Genomic DNA, 21,504 nt, shown 5'->3' with positions numbered 1-21,504 from the left:
GATGAAAGACACACATGCTAATTCAGAAATCCAGACCAAAGCTAGACAGGCTAAAACAGAGTCTGAATACAAAAGCAGTATTAGGGGAAGGCTAAGGAGTTTGCCATGGAGATGTAAGATGGCATTAACGGTTTAAAAAGAATCCTTCTAAAGCAGGGTTTCCAAACTTGCCTGAAGATAAGACACATTTAGGGCATTTGTTTAAAAACAAACACACTTTAAAAAAAAAGATCCCTGGGCGCTAATCTAAACCAACTAAAATCAGAAGTTTTCCAGGAGCATGATCTGGTAATCTGTATATCCAACAAGCACTTTAAGTGATTCTTGGTGTTAGGGGAGTCTAGAAAACACTATTTTAAAGGAGTATTAGTAATCAACTGTAAAGACACTGTGGTGTCTGAATGGATATTGGCAAGGAAAAGCTGATGAATATGTTGAATAACATGTTAAACATAATATATTGCATGCATTAATCAATGTTCCATCATAAAACACCATTAAAATTACAGCAAAGGGATTTTTTTTTTTTTTTTTGAGACGGAGTCTCGCTCTGTTGCCCAGGCTAGAGTGCAGTGGCACGATCTCAGCTCACTGCAAGCTCCACCTCTCGGGTTCATGCCATTCTCCTGCCTCAGCCTCCCGAGTAGCTGGGACTATAGGCGCTTGCCACCATGCCCGGCTAATTTTTTTGTATTTTTAGTAGAGACAGGGTTTCACCATGTTAGCCAGGATGGTCTCGATCTCCTGACCTCGTGATCTGCCCGCCTCAGCCTCCCAAAATGCCGGGATTACAGGCGTGAGATACTGCGCCTAGCCAGGTTTTTTTTTTATAAAGACATAAACCAAACAACAAGCCAAAAAACTGGGAAAGGAGACAGTAGAGAGAGAGATGTCAACAAAGTTTTGGAAGGTAAAAAGCAAATGCACTAGTAATAAATAACTTCACAAAAGTAAAAAAAAATAAACACTGCAGTGGGAAGAAGCAAGCAGATTCCCACCACAGATGAACTTCTGAATCAAAACGTCTCAGAAATTAGAGGCAACTGGTACCTCAGGAAGAGTGGGTGATAGTGTAGAAGGGGCTAAACAGGAGGACTGGCTGAAAGTCTGGGACTGGCGCGGTGGTTCACACCTGTAATCCCAGAAGTTTGGGAGGCCGAGGCAGGTGGATTACTTGAGCTCAAGAGTTCGAGACCAGCCTGGCCAACCTGGCAAAACCCCGTCTCTACTAAACATACAAAAAAATTAGCCGGGTGTAGTGGCTCATGCCTGTAGTTGCCAGCGACTTGGGAGGCTGAGGCAGGAGAATCGCTTGAACCTGGGAGGTGGAGGTTGCAGTGAGCTGAGATCGCACCACTGCACTCCAGCCCGGGTGACAGAGGAAGACTCCATCTTAAAAAAAAAAAAAAAAAAAAAAAGTCTGTGTAGCAAATGGATTCCTCCATCCCTCCCCATGCTGCCAGGCAAATTAGAAAAGTTAAACCAGGCCAGGCTCAGTGGCTCATGCCTGTAATCCCAGCACTTTGGGAGGCCAAGGCGGGTGGAACACCTGAGGTCAGGAGTTCAAGACCAGCCTGGCCAAGATGGTAAAACCCCATCTCTACTAAAAATACAAAAATTAGCCAGGCACAGTGGCAGGCACCTGTAATTCCAGCTACTTGGGAGGCTGAGGCAGGAGAATCCTTTGAATCTGGGTGGAAAGGTTGCAGTGGGCCAAGATAGCGCCACTGCACTCCAGCCTAGATGACAGAGTGAGACTCCATCTCAAAAAAAAAAAAAAAGAAAAGCTGAACCAAAGAGTCCAAAGGAACTAGTCACAGCTAAGGGCAGTGACTGAAATAAGGGTGTCAAGTGAAAAGCCTAATGAGTCAACAGTGAGACCTCTCTTCCCTCCCCAGCTCCTTTCTCTCACTTGGCTCCAAAAACATTGGCAGCCAGACTTATACTCAAACACCTGCCACTGGCTTATACTCTCTAGGCAGAGGACTGGAGGAGTCCTTTTACCAGCCTGCCAGGGTGCCTGTAATCCCAATACCCTATAGTAGTGTCCACCACTTGATGAGCTTCTTAGTGTCACATTCTTAAAAATAAACAGAAGCCAAGGCTGGGCGCAGTGGATCACGCCTGTAATCCCAGCACTTTGGGAGGCTGAAGTGGGTGGATCACGAGGTCAGGAGATCGAGACCATCCTGGCTAACACAGTGAAACCCCGTCTCTACTAAAAATACAAAAAATTAGCCGGGTGTGGTGGCGGGCGCCTGTGGTCCCAGCTACTTGGGAGGCTGAGGCAGGAGAATGGCATGAATGGCGGAGCTTGCAGTGAGCCAAGATCGCACCACTGCACTCCAGCCTGGGCAACAGAGTGAGATTCTGTCTCAAAAAAATAAATAAATAAATAAAATAAAATAAACAGAAGCCAGACACAGTGGCATGAGCCTGTAGTCCCAGCTACCTGGAGGTAGGAGGATAACTTGAGCCCAGGAGTTTGAGTCCAGCCTGGGCCCCACAGCAAAACCCCATCTCTTAAAAAATAAATGGCCGGGCACGGTGGCTCACGTCTGTAATCCCAGCACTTTGGGAGGCCAAGGCGGGCGGATCACGAGGTCAGGAGTTCGAGACCAGCCTGGCCAAGGTGGTGAAACCCCATCTCTACTAAAAATACAAAAATTAGCCACGCGTGATGGCACACGCCTATAATCCCAACTACTCAGAAGGCTGAGGCAGGAGAATCGCTTGAACCCGGGAGGCGGAGGTTTGCAGTGAGCTGAGATTGTGCCACTGCACTCCAGCCTGGGCGACAGAGTGAGATTCTGTCTCAAAAAATAAATAATAAATAAATAAATAAGGGCAGGTGCAGTGGCTCACACCTATAATCCCAGCACTTTAGGAGGCCGAGGCAGGCAGATCACCTGAGGTCAGGAGTTCAAGACTAGCCTGGCCAACATAGTAAAACCCTGTCTCTACAAAACTACAAAAATTAGCCAGGCATGATGGCGGGTGCCTGTAATCCCAGCTATTTGGGAGGCTGAGACAGGAGAATTGCTTGAACCGGGGAGGCAGATGTTGCAGTGAGCCAAGATTGTGCCATTGTACTCCAGCCTGGGCAACAGAGCCAGACTCCATCTCAAATAAATAAATAATAAAAATTGAATAAGCAGCTACGAATTATCAGACAACTAAAGAAAATCTCTAACATGAAAGAATCAAAGTAACAAAACAGAATTCCTGACAATGTCCAAAAATACATGTAAAATTCAGATAATAAAAAGAGCCCTTGGAGCCGGGGGCGGTGGCTCACGCCTGTAATCCCAGCACGTTGGGAGGCCAAGGCGGGTGGATCACAAGGTCAGGAGCTTTTTTTTTTTTTCTTTTGAGATGGAGTCTCCCTCTGTTGCCAGGCTGGAGTGCAGTGGCACCATCTTGGCTCACTGCAACCTCCACCTCCTGGGTTTAAGCAATTCTCCTACCTCAGCCTCCTGAGTAGCTGGGATTACAGGCGCACGTCACCAAACCTGGCTAATTTTTTTTTTTTTTTTTTTTTTTGTATTTTAGTAGAGACAGGGTTAGGAGTTTGAGACCAGCGTGACCAACAGGGTGAAACCCCATCTTTACTAAAAATACAAAAATTAGCTGGGCGTGGTGGTGCGTGCCTGTAATCCCAGCTACTCATGAGGCTGAGGCAGGAGACTCATTTGAACCCGGGAGGCGGAGGTTGCAGTGAGCCGAGATCACACCACCGCACTCCAGCCTGGGCGACAGAGTGAGACTCTGTCTAAAAAAAAAAAAAAAAACAAAAAGCCCTTGGAAATTAAACAAACTGATAACAGGAATTTAAAAGACAACAGAGAGTTGGAAGAACAGCTAAGGAAATCTCACAAAAATTGAATGAAGGAAAAAAAAATGGAAAATTAGGGTTGGGCATGGTAGCTCACACCTGTTATCTGAAACACTTTGGGAGGCCAACGCAGGCGGATCATTTGAGGTCAGGAGTTTGAGACCAGCCTGGCCAACATGGTAAGACTCTGTCTCTACTAAAAATACAAAAATTAGGCGGGCGTTGTGGCGCACGCCTGTAATCCTAGCTACTTAGGAAGCTGAGGCAGGGGAATCCCTTGAACCCAGGAGGCAGAGATTGCGGTGACCCGAGATAGCACCACTGCACGCCAGCCAGGATGACAAAGTGAGACTCTGTCTCAAAAAGAAAAATTGAATAGGAAAAAAAAATTGAGTACTAACCTAGGAGTTTGGGGTTTCCAGAAAGAGAGAGGAGATAAATAATTATCAAAGTGAGAATACATTATCAATACAAGAAATAATACAAGAAAATTTCCCAGGATAGACTGAAATAAGCTTCCAGACTGAAAAGGTCCACTGAATGCTGAGTATGATGAATTTTTAAATATCCACACCAAGGCACAACATGGTTGCATTTCAGAATGTCAAGAATAAAGGGAAGATCCTAAAGTCTTCCAGAGAAAAAACACAGATCCCATACAAAGAATCTAGAGTCAAAATAGCATCAAACTTCATAATGCCACTATTAAAAGTTAGAAACCTTGGGAGGCCGAGGCGGGTGGATCACGAGATCAGGAGTTCAAGACCAGCCTGGCCAAGATGGTAAAACCCCGTCTCTATTAAAAACACAAAAATTAGCCGGGTGTGATGGTGGGCGCCTGTAATCTCAGCTACCCAGGAGTCTGAGGCAGGGAACTGCTTGAACCCGGGGAGGTGGAGGTTGCAGTGAGCTGAGATCGCACCACTGCACTCCCGCCTGGGCAACAGTGAGACTCCGTCTTAAAAAAAAAAAAAAAAAAAAAAAAAGAGGCTGAGTGGGGTGGCTCATGCCTGTAATCCTAGCACTTTGGGAGGCCAAGCGAGGAGGATCGGTTGAGGCCAGGAGTTCGAGACCAGCCTGGCTAACATGGCAAAACTCCATCTCTACACCCGCCTGTAGTTCCAGCTACTCGGGAGGCTGAGGCAAAAGAACTGGGAGGTGGAGGTTGCAGTGAGCCAAGATTGCACCACTGCACTCCAGCCTGGGCAACAGAGCAATTCTCTGTCTTAAAAGAAAAAAAAGGTTAGAAGACCATAAAGCAATGGCTTATAATTTCCAAAGAAATATAATCTCCAGTAGAAAATTTTATATCTAGGCCGGGCACAGTTGACTCATGCCTATAATCCCAGCACTTTGGGAGGCTGGGGCGGATGGATCACCTTGAGGTCAGGAGTTCTAGACCAGCATGGCCAACATGGTGAATGAAACCCTTTCATTACCAAAAATACAAAAAATCAACCAGGTGTGGTTGCGGATGCCTATAATCCCAGCAACTCGGGGCGGGGCTAAGGCAGGAGAATTGCTTGAATATGGGAGGCGGAGGTTGCAGTGAGCCGAGATCCCATCACTGCACTCTGGCCTGGGTGACAGAGCAAGACTCCATCTCAAAAAAAAAAAAATTTTTTAATCCTGTCAAACTGCCAACTGTGAAGGTAGAAAGGAGATAATTCAGATATGCAAGGCCTCAAAAAAGTCCCACTCTCCAGAGGCCAGGCACAGTGGCTCATGCCTGTAATCCCAGCACTTTGGGAGGCCAAGACGGGCAGATCACCTGAGGTCGGGAATTCGAGACCAGCCTGACCAACATGGAAGAAACCTGGTCTCTACTAAAAATACAAAATTAGCGGGGCATGGTGATGCATGCCGGTAATCCCAGCTACTCGGGAGGCTGAGGTAGGAGAATCGCTTGAACCCGGGAGGCGGAGGTTGTGGTGAGCTGAGATCGTGCCATTGTACTCCAGCCTGGGCAACAAGAGCGAAACTCCGTCTCAAAAAAAAAAAAAAAAAGTCTCACTCTCCAAAGACTCCCTTCATAAAGCCTCTGGAAGAGGTGCTCCACTAATGTGCTTCAATGATGAGAAGAGGTTTATACCTGTCAAGAGTTTAGGGATGAATTAGTGACTTTCCGTAAAACAAGCAGAAAACAAAAAAGGGAAGGAAGGAAAGGAATGACAATTACTATGTCTAGGGAAAAACTACACAAGGAAGTAAAGGTAATCGAATGATACAGTCATTATACTGGGCGCTAAATTTTTTTTCTTTTGCAACTTTCGCTTCTACTTCCTTCTGGATTCATCTGGAGGCCTGGGAACTACATTTATCAGAATCCTCCATCAGTGCCATTGTGGTTTAAATTCTACCAACACTTAAGATTTGCACAATGGGCCGGGCGCGCTGGCTCAAGCCTGTAATCCCAGCACTTTGGGAAGCCGAGGTGGGCAGATCACAAGGCCTGGAGATCGAGACCATCCTGGCTAACACGGTGAAACCCCGCCTCTACTAAAAATACAAAAAATTAGCTGGGAGCGGTGGCGGACGCCTGTAGTCCCAGCTACTAGAGAGGCTGAGGCAGGAGAATGGCGTGAACCCAGCAGGCAGAGCTTGCAGTGAGCTGAGATCGCGCCACTGCACTCCAGCCTGGGTGACAGAGCAAGACTCCATCTCAAAAAAAAAAAAAAAGGAAAAAAAGAAGATTTGCACAATGGAAGAAGGGTAGATGCCATTACTGCTTCTCCAGTAGCAATGAGAGCGTGTGTGGCCTCGGACAGATGGCAGACTTGTGGTTTGCAGCCGTTTCTAATTTTCTGCAAACTGCCTGTTTTGGTGCTTAAGGCAGCTAAGATTATTAACGGAAGCAATTTCTTGAAATTCCTGCAACGAGGTTTCCCTGACCTATGCTCTTCCAGCCTTCCAATGGTCTTGTAAGCATCTAAGATATCCTCTTTGAAATAACAAAAATGGTTTTTCTTTTTTTTTTTGAAGAAAGGGTCTCGCTCTTTCACCCAGGCTGGAGTGCAGTGGTGTGATCATGGCTTACTGAATGCAGCCTTGACCTACCCAGCTCAAGTGATCCTCCTACCTCTCAGCCTCCCAAATAGCTGGAACTACAAGCGCGTGCCACCATACCCAGATACTTTCCGGGTTTTTTGTTTTTGTTTTTGTTTTTGAGACAGAGTCTCACTCTGTCACCAGGCTTGAGTGCAGTGGCGTGATCTCAGCTCACTGCAACCTCCGCCTCCCAGGTTCAAGCAGTTCTTCTGCCTCAGCCTCCCGAGTAGCTGGGACTACAGGCGTGCACCTCCTGAGTAGCTGGGACTACAGGCATGCGCCACCACACTCAGCTAATTTTTGTATTTTTAGTAGAGACGGGGTTTCCCCATGTTGGCCAGGATGGTCTCAATCTCTTTACCTTGTGATCCACCTGCCTCAGCCTCCCAAAATGCTGGGATTACAGGCATGAGCCACTGTGCCTGGCCTGTTTTTTTAATTATTTTTTGACATGGAGTTTTGCTCTTGTTGCCCAGGCTGGAGTGCAATGGCACAATCTCAGCTCACCGCAACCTCTGCCTCCCGCATTCAGGCAATTCTCCTGCCTCAGCCTCCCGAGTAGCTGAGATTACAGGCATGCACCACCACGCCTGGCTAATTTTGTATTTTTAGTAGAGATATGGTTTCTCCATGTTGGTCAGGCTGGTCTCAAACCCCCAACCTCAGGTGATCCGCCCGCTTCAGCTTCCCAAAGTGTTGAGACTACAGGCGTGAGCCACAGTGCCCGGCCCAATTTTGTATTTTTAGTAGAGACGGGGTTTCACCATGTTGGCCAGGCTGGTTGCAAACTCCCAATCTCAGGCCTTGACCTCCCCAAAGTGCTGGGATTACAGGCTTGTGCCATCACCTTCAGCCTCAACAGATAATATCTAAGAATGGAAAACTCAAGAAAGAACTGTATAGCCAGCTGCAGTGGTGCACACCTGTACTCCCCACTAACGCAGGAGGACTGCTTGAGCCCAAGAGTTCAAAGCCATCCTGGACAACATAGCAAGACTTCATCTATCAAAAAAAAAAGAAAGAATAAACACCCTAAACATACTATGTAGAAATATGGATAATATACATCAGGGAAAAAAAAATTGCAAAAGTGGTTAAAAACAAACAAGCAGAAATAAAGCAGTGTTTTTTTTTTCTAATTATAAGCCTTGTAGTACTATCTGATTCTTTATGTATTCTTACTATTTTGACAAAAAACAATTACCAAAAACCAAAAACCCTAACACTGTATAAGCAAAACCACCATATAAACAAACTGACCAAAATTTCAAAATATAAGGTCAATGTTGGATCTGGTACCAATGCAGTTAAGGAGAATAGAAAATCCCAAACAAAACAAAAAATTTTAAAGACTTAATTAAGCCCAATTCTAGAACCAGTATCTTGACTCAACTCAAATGGCAGCAGGCTGGCTAATGTGACCTGAATCTCTGCCACAGCCTGGGTGTAACCACACAGTGATCAACAATCCCACAGAGGGCAAATATGAGAGCAACTTCCAATCTACCATAGGAAATCACAACCAAAATTAATTGCAAAGGTACGCACAAAAATAGAGAAATGAGCCAGGTATGGTGGCTCATGCCTGTAATCCCAGCACTTTGGGAGGCCGAGGCGGGCGGATGACCTGAGGTCGGGAGTTCAAGACCAGTCTGACCAACATGGTGAAACCCTGTCTCTACTAAAAATGCAAAATTAGCCGGGCATGATGGCGCATGCCTGTAATTCCAGCTACTCAGGAGGCTGAGGCAGGAGAATCGCTTGAACCGGGAGGCAGAGTTTGCAGTGATCCGAGATCACGCCACTGCATTCCAGCCTGGGCAACATGAGTGAAACTCCACCTCAAAAAAAAAAAAAAAGAGAAATGAATATTAAAATCAATTACTGGCCGGGCACGGTGGCTCATACCTGTAATCCCATCACTTTGGGAGGCCGAGGTGGATCACTTGAGCTCAAGAATTCGAGACCAGCCTGGGCAACATGGCAAAAGCATCTACAAAAATTCAAAAATTAGGCCAGGCATGGTGGTGCTCATGCCTGTAATCCCAGCACTTTGGGAGGCCAAGGCGGGTGGACTGCTTGAGGTCAGGAGTTTGAGACCAGCCTGGCCAACATGGTGAAACCCTGTCTCTACTAAAACTACAAAAATTAGCTGTGTGTGGTGGCGTGCACCTGTGACTCCAGCTACTCCAGAGGCTGAAGCATGAGAATTGCTTGAACCTGGGAGCCAGAGACTGCAGTGAGCTGAGATCACGCCACCGTACTCTGGTCTGGACAATAGAGCAAGACCCTGTCTCAAAAAAAAAAAAAAAAATTAGCCAGGCGTGGCGGCATGTGCCTGCAATCCCAGCTACTCAGGACGCTGAAGTGGGAAGATTGCTTGAGCCCAGGAGGCAGAGGCTGCAGTGAGCAGAGATCACACCACTGCACTCCAGCCTGGGTGACAAAGCCAGATCCTGTCTCAAAAAAATAAAAGTAAAATCAATTACCTTAACTCTCTTTTTAGGTCTTGTTTTCAATGTAATGCCACTAACTGCTAAAAAAAAAAAATCAAAGAATCTTTAGACATTCTAAGAAACTGTTAATTAGATTTAAAATGCAATTACAAGGCAAGCTGAAACCTAGTCATGGATGACCAAAAAAAACAGCTCTTCTCAGATTGTAAGCTAGCCATATCTCATATTACTAGCTCCCAACTTCCAAGAGCCAGCCTTCATCTGCACACTCCATATATAAAAGTAGAAAAGCGGCCAGGCGCGGTGGCTCACGCCTGTAATCCCAGCACTTTGAGAGGCCAAGGCGGGTGGATCACAAGGTCAGGAGTTCAAGACCAGTCTGGCCAAGATGGTGAAACCCTGTCTCTACTAAAAATACAAAAAATTAGCTGGGCGTGGTGGCGGGCACCTGTAATCCCAACTACTCGGAGGCTGAGGCAGAGAACTGCTTGAACCCGGGAGGCGGATGTTGCAGTGAGCTGAGATCGTGCCACTGCACTCCAGCTGGGACACGGAGCAAGACTGTCTCAAAAAAAAAAAGCAGAAAAGCACAGAGAACAGTCAGATAGAAGAAAAATCCAGTGATAACAGTCCCCACTAAGAAAAGGCCTGAAAGAACACTTAAACAGATGCTCCAAAAAATGTTGATCCAGACTTCACATGGAGAGAAGTGTCATGCCTCATTTCAAAGATAATATATTAAGTCCCAACTCATCACAGATAATCTAATAACAAAGCTGTGACTTTCATTGTCAAGGAGTCTCTTCTCTTACATTCTAATACCCTTAAGCCATCAGAAACACAGATGCTCCTGGCTGAAATGCTAGAAAATTTGCACATTTCCATCCCTTGATCACTAGTGATGGGCTGCTAAGTCAAGAGTCTACTTTAAGTTATAAAAACAGGGCAAGCTGATCCAATTAAACAAAAAAAGTACTAAATCAAACAGGACCATCTGGGTTTTGAGTACTGTGATTTCTGAACAAGTCAATACACTTGCAGATAAAAACGCTTTCATATATTCAGAATTATAATGGCCCTTGGGCTACCTTGCGTGTCCAACAAGACTTACGTGTCATGCTAAGACATATGGCCTAGATGATGGGTACGACAGAATACTATATTCATCGGTTCAAAATAAGAACATCTGTTCTCTCCCTAGCACCATGAAGATGATTTTTAAAACAGTCAACATTCCTTAACAGTAAATAGGTTTTTTCTTTTTTTAAACACTCCTCCCTGCTCCTCCCACTAAAAGTAAATAGGTTTTCTGTTTCCTAAATAGCAAGTCTGGTAAACTGACAATCCCATCATCCCCCATAATCTAAGAATCGTTCCCCAATAATCCTAATCTCCAAAACAATTTCTAAGATCCTAAAATTTTAAGAGCTAATCCAGCCAACCAAGTTTGATTTGCAGGACCTATGAGAAATCAAGACTAAAAGAATAGGTTTTATCCAGGAAAGTTCTTATAAAAACTGTTTCACTGCACAAGCATCAGACTTCTTTATGACACTGATAGTCTCATCATCAACACTAGTAAAAGAACTGACAGGAAAAAAAAAAAAGCTCTATTGTAGAAGCTGACCTCAAAATTCACTATTCTATTACTCTTTTAGTTGTTGTTTTTTGAAACAGGGTCTCACTCTGTCTCCGAGGCTGGAGTGCAGTGGTGCTGCAACAGCTCACTGCAACCTCCCTCTCCTGGGGCTCAAGTGATCCTCCTACCTCAGCCTCCTGCGCAGCTGGGAACCACAGGTGCTTGTCACCATGCCCAGCTAGTATTTTAATTATATAGAGACTGGGAGTCTCCCTATGTTGCCCAGATTGGTTTTGAACTTCTGGGCTCAAGTGATCCTCCCACCTTGGTCTCCCAAAGTGTTGGTATTACAGGCATGAGCCACCATGCCAGCCTATTTACCCATTTTTTAGGACAGCTCACATTCTGAAGCCTTGCCTCCTACCTCTCTGTTTTTCACTCCCTAAGCTCCAGCCACACTGGAACCTCTTTCAATTCTTCAGAATACAAACATTCTTTCCCTCCTCAGGACGTTCACCTATGCCATCTCCTCTACCTAGATCAGTCTTTTGTCCTCCCTTCATTCTTAGGTTTCACCCTTAAAACTCAATTCCTCAGAGACCTTCTCTGACTGCCCTTCCTCTCAATCAACCTGGGATGGGCTAATCATTAGCTGTCTCCACAGCATTTACAGCAACGGTAATAATTATTTGTTTAATAAATGTCTTTGGGCCAGGCACGGTGGCTCACACCTACAATCCCAGCACTTTAGGAGGCCGAGGCAGGCGGATCATTTGAGGTCAGGAGTTTGAGATCAGCCTGGCCAACATGGTGAAACCCCATCTCTACTAAAAATACAAACAAATTAGCCAGACATGGTGGCATGCACCTGTAGTCCCAGCTACTTGGGAGGCTACAGGAGAATGGCTTCAACCTGGGAGGCAGAGGTTGCGGTGAGCCAAGATCGTGCCACTGCACTCCAGCTTGGCTAACAGAGCTAGACTCTGTCTAAAACAAATAAATGAATAAATGAATAAATGTCTTTGGCCAGGTGCAGTGGCTCACACCTGTTATCCCAGCACCTTGGGACGCCGAGGTGGGCAGCTCACCTGAGGTCAGGAGTTCGAGACCAGCCTAATAAGGAGAAACCCCATCTCTACTAAAAATACAAAATTAGCCAGGCGTGGTGATGCATGCCTGTAATCCCAGCTACTTGGGAAGCTGAAGTAGGAGAATCACTTGAACCCGGGAGGCGGAGGTTGCGGTGAGCTGAGATCGTGCCACTGTACTCCAGCCTGGACAACAAGAACAAAACTTCGTCTAAAAAAAAAAAAAAAAAGACCAGGCTGGGCAACATGGCAAAGCCCCACCTCTACAAACACTACAAAAATTAGCCACGGTGGCATGCACCTGCAGTCCCAGCTATTTAGGAGGCTAAGGCAAGAGAATCGCTTGAGCCCAGGAGGTGGAGGTCACAGTGAGCCAAGATGGGAATGAAACCTTGTCTAAAAAAAAAAAGTCTTCCACCATAAGTGGAAGAACAAGTCAGGGCCAGGTGTGGTGGCTCATGCCTGTAATTACAGCACTTTGAGACAGGAGGACTGCTTAAGCCCAGGAGTTCAAGACCAGCCTGGGCAACAAAGTGAGACCTCATGTCTACAAAAAATTTTAAAAATTGTGCACACACCTGTGGTCCCAGCTACACAGGAGGCTGAGGTGGGAGGATTGCTTGAGCCCAGAAGGTCGAGGCTACAAGGAACCATGTTTGCACCACTAAATTCCAGCCTGGGTGACAGAGAGAGACTCTGTCTCAAAAAAAAAAAAAAAAAAAAAAGACCGAGAAAATTTCTTCACTACCCTATCTGCACCCCCTACATCCCCTACCACAGTACTTGGCACACAGTAGGAACTCAAAAATTCTTGTTGAATAAATGAATAACAAACACCAAAGAAAATCAGCTTCAGCAATTCTAGTTCTAAGAATTTACCCTACAGACAGAGTCACATATGCAAAGAGCCAAATATATATGCTTCTTCACTGGAGCATTGTTTGTAATAGCAAAAGACTGGAAACTGTATATGTCTATCAATGTAAGGTGGGTGCCAAGTATCTTTATTGCTGATAGGGAGTAACAGCCAAAAGAGGTATAAAAACAAGCAAAAGATACAGATAGTATTAACAGTGTGCTACATCTATTAAAAAAAAAAAAAACAAGAAATATATATATTTGCTTTATATGTACCTGGTATCTCTGGAACAAATTTTTTTTTGTTTTTTGTTTTGTTTTGTTTTGAGACAAAGTCTCACTCTGTCACCCAGGCTGGAGTGCAGTGGCACAATTTTAGCTCACCGTTCCGCCTCCCAGGTTCAAGCGATTCTTGTGCCTCAGCTCCTGAGTAACTGGGACTACAGGCACACACCACCATGCCCCGCTAATTTTTATATTCTTAGTAGAGACAGGGTTTCACCATGTTGGCCAGGCTGGTCTCCAACTTCTGACCTCAGGTGATCCGCCCGCCTCGGCCTCCCAAAGTGCTGGGATTACACGTGTGAGCCACCGCAACTGACCTGGAACAGATCTTAAGAAAATAATAATACGAGTCGCCTCTGGGAAGATGAACTGGATTGATAGGAAGACAAACGTAGATGTTTCCAAGGGTATTCACTATATACTTTCTTTTTCTTGGCAGGTGAGTTGATACATACTCCTTAGTGGATTCTGACTTCCATGGCCACCATCCTGCTTATATACTTTTTTATCTTTTAAATTTTGTATTATTTATTTAAAATATAAAATTTGTGGCCAGGAGCAGTGACTCATGCCTGTAATCCTAGCACTTTGGAAAGCTGAGGCAGGCAGATCACGAGGTCAGGAGTTTGAGACCAGCCTGTCCAACACGGTGAAACCCCGTCTCTACTAAAAATACAAAAATTAGCTGGGCGTGGTGGCACACGCCTGTAATCTCAGCTACTTGACAGGGTGAGGCAGGAGAATTGCTTGAGCCTGGGAGGCGGAGCTTGCAATGAGCCTAGATCTTGCCACTGCACTCCAGCCTGGCTGACAGAGTGAAACTCTGTCTCAAAAAAAATGAATAAATAGGCTGGGCGTGGTGGCTCACGCCGGTAATCCCAGCACTTTGGGAGGCCGAGGCGGGCAGATCACTAGGTCAGGAGTTCAAGACCAGCCTGGTCAACAAGGTGAAACCCCGCCTCTACTAAAAAATACAAAAATTAGCTGGGCATGGTGGCGTGCACCTGTAATCTCAGCTACTCAGGAGGCTAAGGCAGCAGAATCGCTTGAACCCAGGAGGCAGAGGCTGCAGTGAGCCGAGATTGTGCCACTGCACTCCAACCTGGGCAACAGAGCAAGACTCAGTCTCAAAAATAATACTAATAATAAATTTAAAAAATTAAAAAAATAAAATTTGCTAAAAACAGTTCTGTCCTTATTTCTAAGACAGAGAAAGAAACAGTTTAAATGTCTCACATCTGGATCTTAGATGATAAACATCCTCCCTACTGGGTGAGCACTGGGAGGGCAGAAATGGAAGAAGGAAAACTCACTTATCCACAAATCTCAGACATCGCATCTCATACTAGTGTACTACCTTAGAAGAAAATTCCAAAGGCTGGGCACAGCGGCTCATGCCTGTAATCCCAGCACTTTGGGAGGCCAAAGTGGGCGGATCACAAGGTCAGGAGTTCGAGACCAGTCTGGCCAACACAGTGAAATCCCGTCTCTACTAAAAATACAAAAAAAAAAAAATTAAATTAGCCGGGTGTGGTGGTGTGCACCTGTAATCCCAGCTACTTGGGAGGCTGAGGCAGGAGAATCACATGAACCCAGGAGGCGGAGGTTGCAATGAGCTGGGATCACGCCACTGCACTCCAGACTGGCCGACAGAACGAGACTCCATCTCAAAAAAAAAAAAAAAAGAAAAAAAAAGAAAATTCCTTTTTTTTTTTTTTTTTTTTTTTTTACCAACTATCCCAATCTGAATACATATGGAGAATGTTTTCACAGTCAGAGGGATTATTGGGAGGGGAAAAAAAAAAGGATTATTCAATTCAGCATTTCCAGAAGCACAGAAAGTAGGTCAGTGAATTTGCACTTTAGAAATATCATAATTACTTGCTAAAAACAAGTTATTTCCACTGAGGGGCCTCAAAATCCAAATGGCACTCAATTTGAATTCATGAAGCTTAAGAAACTAAATTTTTTTTGAAAATCAATTATAATGGCTGAGCCTGGTGGCTCACACCTATAATCCCAGCACTTTAGGAGGCCGGCAAAAGTTCAAGACCAGGCTGGGCAACACGGCGAAACCCCATCTCTACAAAAAATAAAAATTAGCGAAGCATAGTGGCGTGTGCCTGTAGTCCCAGCTACACAGGAGGCTGAAGTGGGAAAAACACCTGAGCCTGAGCCTGGGGAGGTCAAGGCTACAGATCACGCCGCCGCGCTCCAGCCTGGGCAAGAGAGAGAGATCCTGTCTCAAAATAAAAAGGGAATGATCTTCACAATCCATCCCAAAACATATTGGAGATAACCCTACCTTTAGCTAACTACCTCCTGAAAAACAAGAGAGTATTTACTAAGTAGAACACATTGTTGGATAGCCATTCCAAATTGCTCTAACTTTGCCAAGCTTAAATGGCAAGGAAGAAACCAATTCCTGGCCCCCCTATTTGATAACTTACATACTTCCGCAGGCTCATAGGCCAAACTGAGCCAAAATCTTAAAGAGTTAAGACTGACATAGACATTAGCAAACATATCACCTTTTTTTCCTATTAACATTGTTGTTCCCCATAAAGGTCTATTCAGCATTTTTTTTAGTAGCCCTCGTAGATATCAAGAAATGCTCATAAATTTAGCCTGTAGTTCCTCAGGCTCAATGGCTTGAGTGAGAAAAGAAAAAAAAAAAAAAGTCGGAAATACTGTCTTCTCTTCCACGATGCCCATGAAGCCAGGCAAAGGCAATGATTCTGCATCTAATCACTAGATGAATAAGAAACAGACTTGAATTTAGAAGAAAGATAAAGGATCACAACAACATTCAGTAAAGAGTACTGCCTCTATTTCTTTGCAAAGCAGCTCTCAGGATCTGCCAATGAACCTCATTTTGACATGGAACGCCCCATCCACTCTAATCCGGGGCATATCCCTCAAGACACAGTCAGTCAACGGGAACTCTGCCAACTTTTGCTTGGGAGTTGTGTGAAGAACAGTAGCAACAAGAGCCTACTTTGAGAAGGAGATCAACAATCACACTCAAGAAGAAAAGAAGTTATTTGGCAAAGGGATGCATGTTGCCAAAATGTTAGTCACAGCTTCAAGGGCCCAGTTTGTGTCTCTACAACTATTCTTTGCTTTGACAGAGTCCATTCTCTGAGCCAGGAAACAGCTCAGCTTCTGTCACCCTCCCCATCTGAAGCAGTGAAGAATCCTTTCAATTTGGTAGTATCAAACTGTGACACAGACAAGATGTCCACCAGAGACTAAAAGGGGAGAAAAAATGTGTAATTTGCCACTTTCTACATAGGACTGGCTCAAGCAGAGCAATGGAAAACTGTGACAGGATAGGAAAAATGGAAAATCATTACGTTAAAGAAGCAGGCTGGGCCGGGCGCGGTGGCTCACACCTGTAATTTCAGCACTTTGGGAGGCCGAGGCTGGTGGATCACAAGGTCAGGAGATGGAGACCATCCTGGCTAACACGTTGAAACCCCATCTCTACTAAAAAATCAGCCGGGCGTGGTGGCAGGCGCCTGTAGTCCCAGCTCCTGGGGAGGCTGAGGCAGGAGAATGGCATGAACCTGGGAGGCGGAGCTTCCAGGGAGCCGAGATTGCGCCACTGCACTCCAGCCTGGGGGACAAAGTGAGACTCCGTCTCTAAAAAAAAAAAAAAGAAAAAAAAGAAAAAAAAGAAGCAGGCTGTACCAAAAGTCTGCCCAGGAGCACCGAGCCTCCATATGTTATCTCAAAATCCCCTTAAAAAACAAACCAAAAAGGTACACTGTAGGTTGCAATAGCATAATATTAAGCAGGTTTTTACTCCCAAATAAATGCATATATTTTGTAGCCTGCAGCTCTTCCTGGGGTTGTAAGAAGACTATGTTTGCTGAAGCTGCCTGAACCAAGAGCCCATGAATTTCAGTTATTTCGGAGCAGGAAAACAGACTAACATATACCAGGTTACTCTCCCGATCAGAGAGCACAAGTAAAGAAAGAACATTTAATAATTTTCTCGGGCCGGGCGCGGTGGCTCACACCTGTAATCCCAGCACTTTGGGAGGCCGAGACGGGCAGATCACAAGGTCAGAAGTTCGAGACCAGCCTGACCAACATGGTGAAACCTCGTCTCTACAAAAATACAAAAATTAGCCGGGCGTGATGGCACCCGGCTACTCAGGAGGCTGAGGCAGAAGAATCACTTGAACCAGGGAGGTGGAGGTTGCAGTGAGCAGAGATCATGCCATTGCACTCCAGCCTGGGCAACTGAGCGAGACTCCATCTCAAAAAAAAAAAAAAAAAAAAAAAATTTTCTCTTCAACAGAACAAGACTTCTGTCTCTTGCCTTTTTTTTTTCCTAAAAACACCTAGTGAGTCTGGAATCTCTTCCCTTCATAAAAGCCATCAGTAAAACCTGAAAACTCCAATGTTCACACCTCCCCTGCATTTCACCTTGGTGCTATCACATAACTTATCAGTACCAGCTAGAGTAAACACTACTCTAGTATCAAGTGTGAGGTGGAATTAGTAAATGACCAGCCTGGCCAACATGGCAAAACCCTGTCTCTACTAAAAATACAAAAATTAGCCAGGTGGCACATGCCTGTAATCCCAGCTACTTGGGAGGCTGAGCCAGGAGAATTGCTTGAACCCAGGAGACAGAGGTTGCAGTGAGCCAAGATTGTGCCACTGCACTCCAGCCTGGGCAATATAGCAAGACTCTGTCTCAAAATAAATAAATAAATAAACAAATAAAAAAAAAACCACTACATTCTACTAGTCTTCATCAACTGACTTCATTCATCTCCACCTCCCCCAACTCTTAACCTCCCTATCTTCATCTTGATGGCAACCAATACAATGTAACACAATATGAAATTTTTACTTTTAAAAGTTGACATTAATAAGAGTTAAAAAACTAAACATGTGGCCAGGTGTGGTAGCTCATGCCTGTAATCTCAACACTTTGGGAGGCCGAGGTGAGTCAGGAGTTCGAGACCAGCCTGACCAATGTGGTGAAACCCCATCTCTACCAAAATACAAAAAATTAGCTGGGCGTGGTGGTGGATGCCTATAGTCCCAGTTACTTGGGGGGACTGAGGCAGGAGAAGCGCTTGAATCCGGGAGGCGGAGGTTACAGTGAGCCAAGACTGCGCCATTCCACTCCAGCCTGGGCAGCAGGAGCGAAACTCTGTCTCAAAAAAAAAAAAAAAAAACTGAATATGCATCAAATCAAAACCAGTTCTTCCCTGGCTAGCACGCAGACACACACACACACGCACACACACGAGCAAGGCTAAGAGGAAGAAACAGAAAGACATGTTCCCTTTTGTTGTTGTTGTTGTTGTTGTTGTTGAGGTGGAGTTTCGCTCTTGTTGCCCAGGATGGAGTGCAATGGCGCGATCTCAGCTCACTGGAACCTCAGGTGATCCACCACCTTGGCCTCCCAAAGCGTTGGGATTATAGGCGTGAGCCAGCGTGCCCAGCCTTGTTTTTCTTTAAGAGACAGGTCGACCAGGCGCGGTGGCTCACGCCTGTAATCTCAACGCTTTGGGAGGCCAAGACGGGCAGATCACGAGGTCAGGAGTTCGAGACCAGCCTGGCCAATACGGTGAAACTCTGTCTCTACTAAAAATACAAAAATTAGCTGGGTGTGGCAGCACGCGCCTGTAATCCCAGCTACTTGGGAGGCTGAGGCAGAAGAATCGCTTAAACCTGGGAGGCGGAGGTTGCAGGGAGCCGAGATCATGCCACTGCACTCCAGCCTGGGCAAGAGAGTGAGACTCCGTCTTAAAAAAAAAAAAAAGAGAGAGAGAGATGGTGTATTGCTATGTTGCCCAGAATGGTCTCGAACTCTTAGACTCAAGCAATCCTCCTGCCTCAGCCTCCCAAGTAGCTGGGATTACAGGCAGGTACACCATTGTATGTCTTTTAAATATCAATATCTCAATCTCATTTTCAGAGATCACTTCTATGCAACCACTTTAAAGATCCCATGTGTTAAACTTAGAGGCAGGGAGAGAGGAAACCTATATTTCAAAGGGGAAAAAAATGAGAGTTTAATAATTTGCCTTGAAGTTATTTACTAAATCCATAGGTAGGCTAAAACTGTCCTTATTCCCTGTGGTTCTCTTCTGATTTGTAAAAGGAGAACAGAATAGCCAAAAACATTCAGTAAGACAGTCAAAAACTAAAACCGTAAGGCAAAAATAACAGCATGAAAAAGGATGGGGACCCTGGGAGAGCCCAAATCAATAACAGATTATTCAAGTCCTTTAAAAAATATGAATTCTGGACAGGCGCAGAGGCTCACACCTGTAATCCCAGAACTTTGCGAGGCCGAGGCAGGCGGATCACAAGGTCAGGAGATCCAGACCATCCATCCTGGCTAACACAGTGAAACTCTGTCTCTACTAAAAATACAAAAAAAAATTAGCCGGGTGTGGTGGTGCGCGCCTATAGTCGCAGCTACTCGGGAGGCTGAGGCAGAAGAATGGGCGTGAACCCGGGAGGCGGAGCTTGCAGTGAGCCGAGATCGCACCACTACACTCCAGCCTAGGCGACTGAGCGAGACTCCGTCTCAAAAAAAAAAAAAAAAAAAAAAAACGAATTCTGGGCCAGGCACAGTGCCTCATCCCTGTAATCCCAGCACTTGGGGAGGCCGAGGCAGGAGGATCACTTGAGCCCAGGAATTCCAGACTAGCCTGGACAACAGGGCAAGGCTCTGTCTCCACCAAAAAAAAATATATATATATACATATATATATATACACGTTAGGTGGGAGTAGTGGCCACACCTGCGGTCCCAGCTATTGGCGGGGCTTAGGTGGAAGGACCACTTTAGCCCAGGAGGTCGAGGCTTTAAGGAGCCATGATCATGCCACTGCACTCCAGCCCGGGCGACAGAGTGAGACCACGTCTCTTAAAAGAAAAAAAAAAAAAAAAGAAAAAAGAATTCCATCACATACCAGTTCCTTGCCCCAATGTTATTTTTAAGAACTTTCCTTCCTGATCAAAAATTCGACCATCACACTGCCATGCTGAACACTTTAACATTTCCATCTTGGCCGGGTGCAGTGGCTCACACCTGTAATCCCAGCACTCTGGGAGGCCAAGGTGGGAAGATCGCTTGAGCCCAGGAGTTCAAGACTAGTCTGAGCAACATAGCCAGACCCCACCTTTAAAACAAAAAAAAATTCCATCTTCCCTCACTTCACACCACTTCAACATGAACCCTCAACTCCAGACGTTCCAATGCGCATCTCAACGTTCTCAATCCAACCTTTAACTAAATTCTGATTCCTTTTCAAAGAACGCTCTCAAGATTCCCTCCGTGTAAGCAGTTTCCCAAGCCATCTTCTCAAACACTAGCTTTCACCTAACTCAATCCCCAAAATGTCACACTGGACTCCTCACCCACAGCATCCTGCTAATTAGCTGTTCCCAACAGGTCCTCCGTTCCCGTCTCCCTTTTTGCGCACGATTACCTTCGTCCCTCACCCTGAGTTGCCGCCTTACCTCACCCAACCCTTCAGGAGCCCTTATTACCTGTCTCTCAAAAACCTTCCTCCCCATTTTCCCAGTCCACGCTCGCCCCATACCAATATCCGACCACTCCTCCCCAGATTCCCCACGCCCTCTCTCCTCCAGGTTCTTCCGATCCAGTCCCCCGGCCCCCCCGCCCCTCAGGCCCCGCCCGCAAGACCCCTCTCCCCCTCCGGCCCCTCCTCTAATGCCCCCCCTCTCTTCTCAAGCCCCGCCCCGAGCCCCCCTCCCCGCGACTTTCCCTCCCACTCAGGTCCGCAGGTCATTTCAGCGACTGACCCAGCCGCCCCGGCCTCTTTCCGACCTGGCCGCAGCTGCTCTGGGAGCGAATCCTCTGCCGCCTACACTCCGGCTTCCTCCTGTCCTGCTAGCCCCCCGGCAAGCTCTCTTTCTCGCCGTCGCCGCCGCCGCCGCCGCCCCTTTTGCCAACCCGGAAATGGATCTGCTCCCACCGTCCCCAGCGTCCGCGAACAAAATGGAGGCGGGGGGGAAAAGGAGGAGAGAGCAAGGAGCGGAGAGACGCGAGACGCATGCGCCCCTGGGAAGCCCGCCCCCTGCCGGCCCACGTAAAGGCGGAAGCGGTTGAGTGGCCGCCATCTTGGGAAGGTCACAGGAATTCCGCTTACCAGCTAAAAGCTGGGTTTGCAACTTTAGCTGCAATTGGAATCACCTGGCAAGATTTAAATAACTATGATGCCTGGTTCCCACCCCTGGAAATTATAATTTAATTCTGGGGTGCAGCCTAGGCATCAGGAAATTGTTGCAGGTGAGTCTAACGTGTTGCCAAGGTGGAGAACCACTGAGCTAAACAGTCATTGTTCAATA

The 21,504-nt window shown here is 46.0% G+C and overlaps 1 protein-coding gene across 6 annotated transcripts in view; it reads right to left on the bottom strand.

The window, feature by feature from the left end:
• The window catches only part of WIPF2 (WAS/WASL interacting protein family member 2), a 63,382-nt gene extending 42,171 nt beyond the window's left edge, over positions 1-21,211 (bottom strand). For 2 of the 6 annotated variants that reach the window (XM_054546637.2, XM_024234969.3), the window contains exon 1: positions 20,984-21,168. The gene's annotated coding sequence lies outside the window, so the exon portion shown is untranslated. Of the gene's footprint in view, positions 1-20,682; positions 20,793-20,958 lie in introns of those variants that run through there. The other 4 variants (XM_003778858.5, XM_024234968.3, XM_024234971.3 and 1 more) reach the window with 4 other exon arrangements.
• Between the last annotated feature and the right edge of the window lie 293 nt (positions 21,212-21,504).

This window comes from Pongo abelii, chromosome 19 (genome assembly GCF_028885655.2).
Source record: "Pongo abelii isolate AG06213 chromosome 19, NHGRI_mPonAbe1-v2.0_pri, whole genome shotgun sequence".
In the NCBI taxonomy this organism is placed as follows: Eukaryota; Metazoa; Chordata; class Mammalia; order Primates; family Hominidae; genus Pongo; species Pongo abelii.
This window is presented reverse-complemented; position numbering and strand designations above follow the sequence as displayed.